The 10,650-nt window shown below is 40.1% G+C and overlaps 1 pseudogene; it reads right to left on the reverse strand.

Moving 5' to 3' along the window:
• Positions 1-206: 206 nt before the first annotated feature.
• Positions 207-10,095, reverse strand: LOC137254228 (T-complex protein 1 subunit eta-like; annotated as a pseudogene).
• Between the last annotated feature and the right edge of the window lie 555 nt (positions 10,096-10,650).

The following is a 10,650-nucleotide window of genomic DNA, read 5'->3' on the forward strand; positions in this document are numbered from 1 at the left end:
TGGGTGCAAAACTCGTCTTTTGACACCTCTCCTGATATTTTTGTGAGCTAAAGTAAACAATTACCATATATACATATATACAAACATGCGTGCGTACATACTAATAACAATAATCCCTTCATATAATATGTATATTTCATACTATTGTACTCACTTGTAATTAAATTAGTCAACGATGGTATACTTGCAAATTCCTGTTGCCTGCTTCACCAGAGCAATTCGAAGTCGACGTCGCTGCCAATGCCAATTGCGAATTCCTTCTTCTTTCTTAAGTTTACTTTAATTAAATGTAGACAATTTTCAGTCGGCACTAATACACTGATATTTTCTATTATTTTTTGCACAAAAATATCACAATTATAATTTTTTCAATATTTCCGCTGATTATTTGCTGGTGGGCGCCATAAATGGCGTTCGTTGCGTCGCTATTTGCAGCTCACTAAATTGTTTAATAGCATTTAATATTTATAATCTTTTCTTTTTCTCTTATCCATTCAATTTTGGATGTGCAACAACACACTAGTCAGGCAATTTAATTTGTATTATTTTTCTGTCGTTTTCTTTTTTATTTATTTAAAAAACTAATAAAATTTTCCACCGCTAGTACGGAAATGGCGGACTCGCAGACATTTTTTTTGACATATTTCAGGGTATATAGCATGTAAGAAAAGGCAAGCATAAATGGATCGGATATTGCAGTTAGGCCATCTCATTTTCTGATACTAACCTTTGTGGAACAATGTGGGATTTTTTGTTGTTGGTCGCCATTTTCGGTTACTAGATTGGGTAAGTCCCCAGCAAAAATGTACCCGTAAATTGCCAAGTAAAATGACTAATATCTGTGTCGATGGAACACGTAAATCGTTCAGTAGCATTTGTACAGGGCGTAGGGCCCTTTTGTGACCAGTCCATTCCGTTGTTGTTGTTGTTGTAGCAATTCTCGCCCCACCTAATAGCCGCGACCGATCACAAATTGTCATCAATATCCTCTAACGGGAGTCCAAGGAAACTTGCCGTTTCAACAGGGGTGGACCATAAGGAAAGGGGTGTTAGAGGCGTTGGTTCCACATTACAATTGAAGAGATGGTTGGTGTCATGTGGGGACACATTGCAAGCGGGGCATACATTTTGTATGTCGGGGTTGATTCTGGATAGGTAAGAGTTTAACCTGTTACAGTATCCAGAACGAAGTTGAGCAAGAGTGACACGCGTTTCCCTGGGGAGTATGCATTCCTCTTCCGCAAGTTTTGGATAATTTTCGTTAAGTACTGGATTCACCGGGCAATTCCCGGCATAAAGATCCGACGCCTGTTTATGGAGTTCACCAAGGACCTGCTTGTGTTTTTTCACTTCATACGGCTGGGTTCTCAGGTGCCGTATTTCCTCAAAATGCTTACGGAGATGACTCCTTAAGCCCAGATGTCTGTTGGGATGCCCAGGTTTCTGGGTATTCAACAGGAACTGTTTGGTCAGCATCTCATTTCTCTCCCTGATGGGGAGTATTCTCGCCTCATTATGCAGATGGTGTTCTGGGGACATAAGAAGACAGCCCGTGGCGATTCTGAGAGCAGTATTTTGGCAGGCCTGTAGTTTCTTCCAGTGGGTGATTTTTAGGCTTGGCGACCATATGGGCGACGCGTAGCACGTAATCGGGTGGCTAATTGCTTTGTATGTAGTCATGAGCGTTTCTTTATCTTTTCCCCAAGTACTGCCAGCGATGGATTTGAGGATTTTGTTACGGCTCTGAATTGTCGGAACAATTGCGGCTGTGTGCTCACCAAAATGTAGATCCTGATCAAACGTCACACCCAAGATTTTGGGGTGTAGGGCAGTCGGTAGCGTAGTGCCATCGACGTGGATGTTCAAAATGGTCGACATTTGGGGCGTCCATGTTGTAAATAAGGTCGCGGAAGATTTAGTCGGTGATAATGCCAGGTTTCGCGAGGCGAAAAAACTGGAGAGATCAGGGAGGTAGCCGTTTATTTTATTGCATAGCGCATCGATCTTTGGGCCTGGGTCTGTAGCCATTATTGTGCAGTCATCGGCGTAGGAAACGATTGTGACTCCTTCCGGTGGTGAAGGTAGCTTAGATATGTAGAAATTAAACAAAAGTGGGGATAGGACACCACCCTGTTGCACCCCTTGTTTAATTCTCCTTGGTTTTGATGTTTCCTTTCTAAATTGAACCGATGCCTGCCGACCACCCAGATAATTTGCGGTCCACCTTTTAAGACATGGGGGAAGGGTAGACCCTTCCAGGTCCTGCAGTAACGAGCCATGGTTGACTGTATCAAAAGCTTTTGATAGGTCCAGCGCTACGAGTACTGTTCTATGGTGGGGGTATTGATTTAAACCGCAATTTATCTGGGTGCTAATGGCATTTAGCGCGGTGGTAGTGCTACGGAGTTTTCTGAAGCCATGCTGATGAGGGGCTAGCTGCAAATTTGCTTGGAAATAAGGGAGCAAAATGGCTTCAAGCGTCTTTGCCACTGGCGATAGGAGAGATATCGGACGATACGACTCACCTATGTTAGCTGGTTTCCCAGGCTTTAGTAGCGGGACCACCTTGACCATTTTCAATTTCTCAGGTATGACAAAGGTGGAAAGAGACAGATTGAAGACATGCGCCAAATATTTGAAACCCTCTTTCCCTAGGTTGTTAAGCATCGGCATGGCTATGCCGTCTGGGCCCACTGCTTTGGATGGTTTAGCACGACCAATGGCGTCCTCAACCTCTTTAGCGGTGATGGTGATTGGTGACGCGCTGAATTTGTGTTTATGTGCGCGTCTGTTGGCTCTCCGTCTATCTTTGTCGACCGTAGGATACATTATATATTGTCGGCAGAAAGCGCTCGCGCATTTTTTCGTGCCCGACAGCACTTTGTCGCCAAAGGCGATGGAAACTTTGTCTTTGTGCTTAGTCGGATTGGATAGGGACTTTACGGTGGACCAAAGTTTACCCACACCGGTAGAGAGGTTACAACCTCTTAGGTGCTCCTCCCATTTCGCCCGCTTGCGTTCATCCACAAGCAATCTGATGCGTTGGTTTATATCCCTTATTTGGGGGTCGCCTGGATCAAGCTGTCTTATAAGGTCACGTTCTCTCGCTAAGTTTGCGGCCTCCGCCGGGAAGTGGGGCCGGATTTCGGGAATTCTCCCGGCGGGAATGAAATGTGCCGAGGCGGATTTAATGACCTTACGGAAGGCACGCTCCCCTTGGCGGGCATCAGTCGGGATAGGGAGGGCAGCTAGGCGGCTGTCTGTAAAGGATTTATATTCTTCCCACTTTCCTTTTTTGAATTTTATGAAAGTGCGTTTTTCAATGACGATGAAGTCGGCGGTACGCTCAAGCGAAATAAGTATGGGCAGGTGGTCGGATGCCAATGTTACCATCGGCTGCCAGTTGACGCAGTTTACGAGTTCTGCGCTCACGATTGAGATATCTGGCGAGCTGTGACAGCTTCCTACCATACGTGTGGGGGCGTCTCCGTTTATTGTGCAGAACGTCGTTTCTTCTACTTGATCCGCAAACATCTCATCCCTACTGTCCGCCCGCAAGTTTGAATGTCGTAGATCATGATGGGCATTGAAATCGCCTAAGATAATGCGATTGTTGCCAGTGAGTAAGGCCCTGATATTAGGGCGGTATCCACTGGGGCAACAGGTGGCAGGAGGGATGTAGATGTTAATGATTTCTAGGTATGCATCGCCTGACCGGACAGATAGGCCTTGACGTTCTAAGACATTGTCCCTGCGGTCGATGCCAGTATCAAATATATAATATTGCACAGAGTGGTGTATGATAAACGCGAGACCGTCTCCATTTCCGCTCTCGCGGTCTTTCCTGTGGACGTTATACCCAGAGCAGGTCTGCAATGCAGATCTTGCTGTGAGTTTAGTCTCTTGAATCGCAGCAATGCGGATGTTGTGCCGCTTCATGAAATCGACTATCTCCGTAATCTTCCCAGTTAGTCCATTACAGTTTAACTGCAGAATTCTGAAGTGCATAAGGGTAGACGTCGCCACTCTGGGGGTAAGTGACGGGTGACTACGCCTGGGTTGGGGAAGGCCAGGACGCAATTTCTGTTGTGGCCCTAGGACTGGGCGTCCTTGGGCAAGCATTGGGGTACCCGGATGATTTGGGTTTGCGACCTGGCAACATGGCGAGATGAAACCCGTCGGGGGCTTGCCGTCGCGGAGACCAGAACATCTAGGAAAGTGGCATCACCCAAGGCAGGAGCTGCATTGGGCGGATGTCGCAAACATATATATTCTGTGCTGGCAAACGGTGCAAAAGGAGGTAGGGATTAAGAGACTGTTTCCCTGACCTACACGATTGCTGCCGGAAAAGAGGGGGGGGGGGGGGGAGAAGACGGGGGCAGGGGCTGTTGCTCAGCATTGCTTCCGACTCTACTACGAAGATTGTAGTTATGAGTGGTAACAGCTGTTTGAGTTGTTGGCACCGTGGGGCGCGAGCAGCAGCGGGTACTTGTTGCGGCTTGCTGAGCAGCGGGGCTGCTGGAAGGTAGTGGGGGGGGGGGGGGGGGGGGGGGGGGGGGGGGGGGGGGGGCGCGCTTAGACGTAGACTACGGGACGCCCTTGGGCGTGAACAGCAAGGAGCCACAAAAGATTTATAAAAGTTACGTGGACGTCGGGTTTTGGGATCAAGCCCAGAACAACCTGTCCGATGCAACCATCCCTTGCACGAGACACACTGAACAGAGTATGACCGTCCTAAAAAGATTCTTTTCCGGCAGATGCAGCAAAACCATTTCTCAGGACCGGGGTCAGGAGACGGACCCGGATTGGATTCGATGCCTTCCCGGAGTAAGAGAATATGGAGCAGTCCTGCTGCAAGGAGCTGCTGGGAGGATGAAAATTTGTGGGAGGGACGAAACAAATTAGATGGGGTCACACTGAAATGACAGTCCTTGGTCGGGAAAAATCCCGAGTCACTCCGGTACATAGAACCGACTGCCTTGGGAAGCGAGTCCATTCCGTCGTACCTATTTATTTGATTGTCCATACTGCTCACACATATGCGGTAAATCGTTCAGTAGCATTTGTACAGGGCGTCGGGCCCTTTTGTGACCAGTCCATTCCGTCGTACCTATTTATGTGATTGTCCATACTGCTCACACATATGCGGTATTAGGTTATCGAAATTTAAACAAACTATAGTGCTGTACTGATTTTACATTCACGTTATGGCGGTCATTTTTTAGGCTATATACCTGTAACTTTACGACTATTTTTACGTTAATATTCATTAGTATTATGACCGTTTTTTTACTTGGATTTTACTGCTATATAAAAATACATTTCTTTAATTCAAATCCATTAATATTTCTTCTGTTCAACATTTTTATAATATATTAGATTATTTATAATAGTTGTAAATTATTAACTATAAGTCTCAAGGAAGGAATAGTTTTTCAGTCTTGTTGGTGAGCCATAAACTAAAAATAGACAACAGTGTACTTATGGAAGTGTCAAAACTTAACTATTTAGGTATAGTTATTGATAATAGATTGAAATTTGAAGACCACATAAATGGTCTTAAGCAAAAGATTGCTAAAAAAATAGGTTTCCTGTACAGGTCATGTAAATAAGTATCGAAGAAGCACAAGATCTTAGTATATAGAACTATAGTGGAGCCCCATTTTACTTACTGCCCTACCATACTGTTTCTGGTGGCAGATAACATAATAGATAGCTTACAAAAAATGCAAAATAAGGCGATGAGATTTATATTAAATAAAGAACAAGTGATATGCTGAACATATTACAATGGCTTAGTGTTAAACAGCGTATACTTTATTTTGTAATGATTTTTGTTTTTAATATTAAAAAAGGGTATTTACCGGAGTATTTGAGCAATAATATTGCATACCAAAAAGATATTCACAATATTAATACTAGAAATAAGAATAATTTTAGGCTTCCGCTCTTTTACACAGAAAGCGGACAGCTCAACTATTTTACAAAGGATAAAAAAGATTTAATGAACTTCCTATAGATATAAGAAACTGTGAAGAGCTGAATGTATTTAAAAAGAAATAAATGTCATATTGTCGTAGAACTGCAATAAGATAGATAGAAGAGATCTCATATAATATGTAATATGTGATATGGAGTTATTAATCTAGGCTTATAAGCTGTAATAAATAAATAAATAAATACAAATTTTATTGTATGCGATTGTATGCATACAAAGTTAAGGGGAAGTTAAATAAATTAATTAATGATATAGAAAACAAAAGAGAAGAACTAACAGAACTATTCGTTGCAGTAAACCATCTAATCGCGAGTAGGCAATTCACAATTTGAGTAAGTTGACTTGTAATTCGCCAATTTTAATACTATACTTTTTTTATTTTAGTTCAGAAAGCTGCTATTGAGGTTCGAAGGTTACAATTGAAGTTCAAAAATTTCAAATCGAGTTCAGAAAATTTAAATTCAAGCTCAGAATTTCTATTTGTAGTTCAGAAAATTAACATTGAAGTTCAGAATTTCTGTTTGTAGTTCAGAAAATTATAATTGAACTTAAATTGTAATTTTCTGAACTTCAGTTGTAATTTGCTGAACTGCAGATGAAATTCCTGAGCTTCAATTATAATTTACTGAACTTCTATTGAAAATTGTGAACTTCAATTGTAATTTTTTGAACTTCAATTGAAATCCGAGCTTTCAGAACTTCAATTGCAACTTTCAAAATTTTTTTACATTAAATGAACAATTTAACATTTTTTCTGACAGTTAAAGTGGTGAATTGCCTACCAGAGGTTTGAAACTACTTGCATTCGTGTTGGTGCTTCTCTATGTCATTAATATAACAATATATTTTTAATAATTTCATTAATAGACAAATATAATTTTTTTTCCTTTATATTTTAGAACTGTGTACAAAAATATGTAATTTTACATATCGCAACCTAAACCAAAAAGTATTGCAACTCATAATCAGAGAAGCTTTGCTAAATGTTGATTTCTACCACAAAAATAACAAAATTCTTAAAAAAACCAGGCTAAACGATAAAGTTTACTACCAAAAAAACATAAGTTATTTTACGATGCTTTCATGGATCGATTTACACTTAAATACCGATTTAATTTTTTCTTAAGTTTTCACATTTTTTAGTTTAAAATGCGATATATACATTCAGTGGAATAATTTTAGATTGAGGGTATTTCATGCAATTTTCTTTCTTCGTGATTTTGCAATAATAAACGTAGGTACTCATAGTCATTTTTTGTTTTGAATTATGTGATTACAATATTTATAAGGACCATTTAGTTGGTGGTATTAGTATTGTCAGTTAAATTCATCAGCAATTACTTATATTCAAAATATTTTTTTGTTATATATCTCTTTTATAAATTTTGGTTAAAAATTATTTCAATTAGAGCATAAAAAGCTTAGAATAGCAACCTAGGAAAAACTTGGAATTATTTCAGTTAAATTCATCACAAATATTTATATTCAAAATACTTTTTTGTTATACATTTAGTTTATAAATTTTGGTTAAAAATTATTGACAAATTCGTTGCAATTAAATTGCTTTAAAATTCTTTGCAAACTTTACGAGATTGTTGAATATTATTTTAATTAGAGCATAGTAACGTAGGAAAAAACTTGGAATTATTAGATTCTTAGATACTTTTTAACCAAGATTATTTCAGTGTGTGTTGTTCGTTTGTTGTACAAATTCGTTGCATATTAATTTTCAGATCAAGAATACTCAAAGGTGTCGTGGCATCGTCTTGTTGGTCAATCGCGCGCCGCAATATCCAGTGATGGGAATTGACATTCATTATAAATTAGCGACGGCACGGTCCTGCGCAAACACATCGCCAACCTGTGTTGGCAATAGATATGCTGACGGAAATACGGCACCTGAGAACACAGCCGTATGAAGCCAAAAAACATAAGCAGGTCCTGGGTGAACTCCATAACCAGGCGTCGGACCTCTATGTCAGGAATTGCCCGGTGAATTCAGTACCCAAAGAACAATACCCTAAACTTGCAGAACAGGAACATACGCTCCCTAGGGAAACGCGAGTCACTCTAGTCCAAATTCGATCTGGATACTGTAACAGGTTAAAGCTTACCTATACAGAATCAACCCCGACATACAAAATGTCCCTGCGTGCAATATGTCCCCACATGACACCAACAATCTCTTCAATTTTAATGTGGAACGAACTCCTCTAACACCCCTCTCTTTATGGTCCACCCCTGTTGAAACAGCAAGTTTCCTCGCACTCCCGTTAGAGGACATTGATGACAATTTGTGATTGGTCAGACCTATTGGATGGGGCGAAGCACTGCTACAACAGCAACATCAGAAAGCACTCGAAGACGATGCCTCAAAATTAACAACCAAAAACAATATTTATCATTTCACTGACACAAATTTATAGTTTTTTCTTCCGTAGCTGGACACAATCTTTTCATAATATTACTTAACAATTTAAGATTAGAAATTTTTTCAATTTTTTTCAATTTTGACTTACCAGCAACAACAGAATCATGTTTAATTTTACGCAACACAATCGTACATGTTCTAGCATGAACGAAAGCTTTAAATTATTATAAACTATAAAAATAAAATTAATGTCAAACCCACTATCAAACCTTGGAAAATGTTGAAATATTCACCACCAACTTGACGTTCTTCAAAGTAATCACATTGACCCAAAACACTTGAATTAATATCATTAGCTGTAGTCATAACAGCACCACCACAAGCTTTCATTGTACGTTTCAAATCTTCTTCTGGTACACTAACAGAACATTTCACGATCTGCAATATACTGTGTACCAACCTCACCAATTGGTAGTTTAGATAACACAACATTGGCGTCGTACTTGGCTAGTTTATTGTACAGAATACGCCATTCAGCACCAATTTTCTTATACTCTTGAATATTATCAATACGTACTTCAGCATTGTCACGCTCAGCCTTGAATTCCAATTCTATATTTAAAATTGCGATTTTATATATTCTGTATGACGTTGGATGCACCAAAGAAAAGTACAGCGTCCATTTTAGAAAAGAAATTTTTTGTTGATGAATAAGTTTATAAGACACTGCTGTGGTAGCGCATTTTTCCAATAAAGCACGTCGTTGTTCCTTTGATTGGCGCTTCGACATGTTCAGCCATGTCATATTCTGGTCATGCATAATTTTAATGCTTTGCGTATAGCTTTAATTATGATACGTGCATGCACAACTTCCTCAACATATGGCTGATCTTGTTTTAAGATTTCACATGCTTAAAGTACTTCTGAAGTGGTGCCATCGCCGACCTGATAAGAGAAACATTTTTATTCTACACATTCTAATATAACAAAAAACTTACCTCAGCATTTTGAGATTTGGCGATGTCGACTAGAGTTTTACGGATGGATGCACAATATCCAATAGTTTCATAATGGTTGCCCCATCATTTGAAATTGTGGCCCTACCACTGGAATCAACAATGTGTTTGTCCATACTGTGTGAACCCAATGTAGTGCGTACAGAGTCCACAATTGAATGCCAGGGATTGATGTTGGATATGATTTGAGGTTCTACCTTGAGAGCTATCGGTACCCAAATATTTTTTACACAAAAACTCATGTACCCAATACAAGTTCAGGACGTTCATATTTATTGGCACGCTGTACGTTGTGGACCAAATGTTGGAAATATTCAGTTGGCACTGTTAAGAAAAAATATGGATCAATAAACACAAGTAAAAGTGAAAGAGTTTTTTAACATCTGTTGTTACTTTACACATTAGACATTGGCAACGACGACCAGCATCTACAAATTGCATATTAGCCTTGCAATGATTACATCTAATTGGACCCATTTCACCAAAATTTACAATGGGTGGCTCATATTCTCCCTCAACCGTGCGAGCCATTGGTGAGATGGAAAGTGTAAAGGACAAAGCTGTTGTTTTTAATAAATCAGCTGTTGCAGGTATGCAATAAAAAAAGGCCTGCAAACGAGAAAGATCAATGTAATTGCAAAAAAAAATTAATTTCGAATATCAATACCTAACGTAACGTGGCGAGGAGTTACCTTGATCTTGTACCACATATTTTATGGTCACCAATTGTGGTAATAAACCCTGTTAATTAGTAATAAAAGCACCACCAGCGCTATTTTGATTTTCAACGATAACGCTTATCGGATTAGGAATCTGATCGGGATCTAAACAGCGTTGGGCTACTGTTGCGGCTGTTGATATATACCAGTACCAGGTGCAGGTGGTTGCTAAAGAAAATAATACAAAAATAATCATCAGTAATATTTGAAATATATTAGTTGTATTAGCATACATTATAACCATGACGTCCGGGTATTGTGGTTGACCCGGCATGGGTGGCTGACTGGGCATTGGCGCCTGTCCAGGTTGTGTTGGTGGCATCATTTGACCCATGTAACAACCTGGTGCACTTGGTTGTTGTAGAGGATAGCCTGGATGTTGAGGTTGTGGAGGGCAACCAGGTGAACCAGGCTGTGGGGAATAGCCCGACTGTTGTGGCATTGGCAGATAGGTTGCTGCTGCTGTCGTGGAATTGCATAAAAAATGTCTTTTCGTTTCAACTCCGGAAATAGCTTTCACAACAGTGGACTTACCGTGTCCAATCC

The sequence above is a fragment of the Eurosta solidaginis genome, chromosome 5 (genome assembly GCF_040869045.1).
Source record: "Eurosta solidaginis isolate ZX-2024a chromosome 5, ASM4086904v1, whole genome shotgun sequence".
NCBI classification, from domain to species: Eukaryota; Metazoa; Arthropoda; class Insecta; order Diptera; family Tephritidae; genus Eurosta; species Eurosta solidaginis.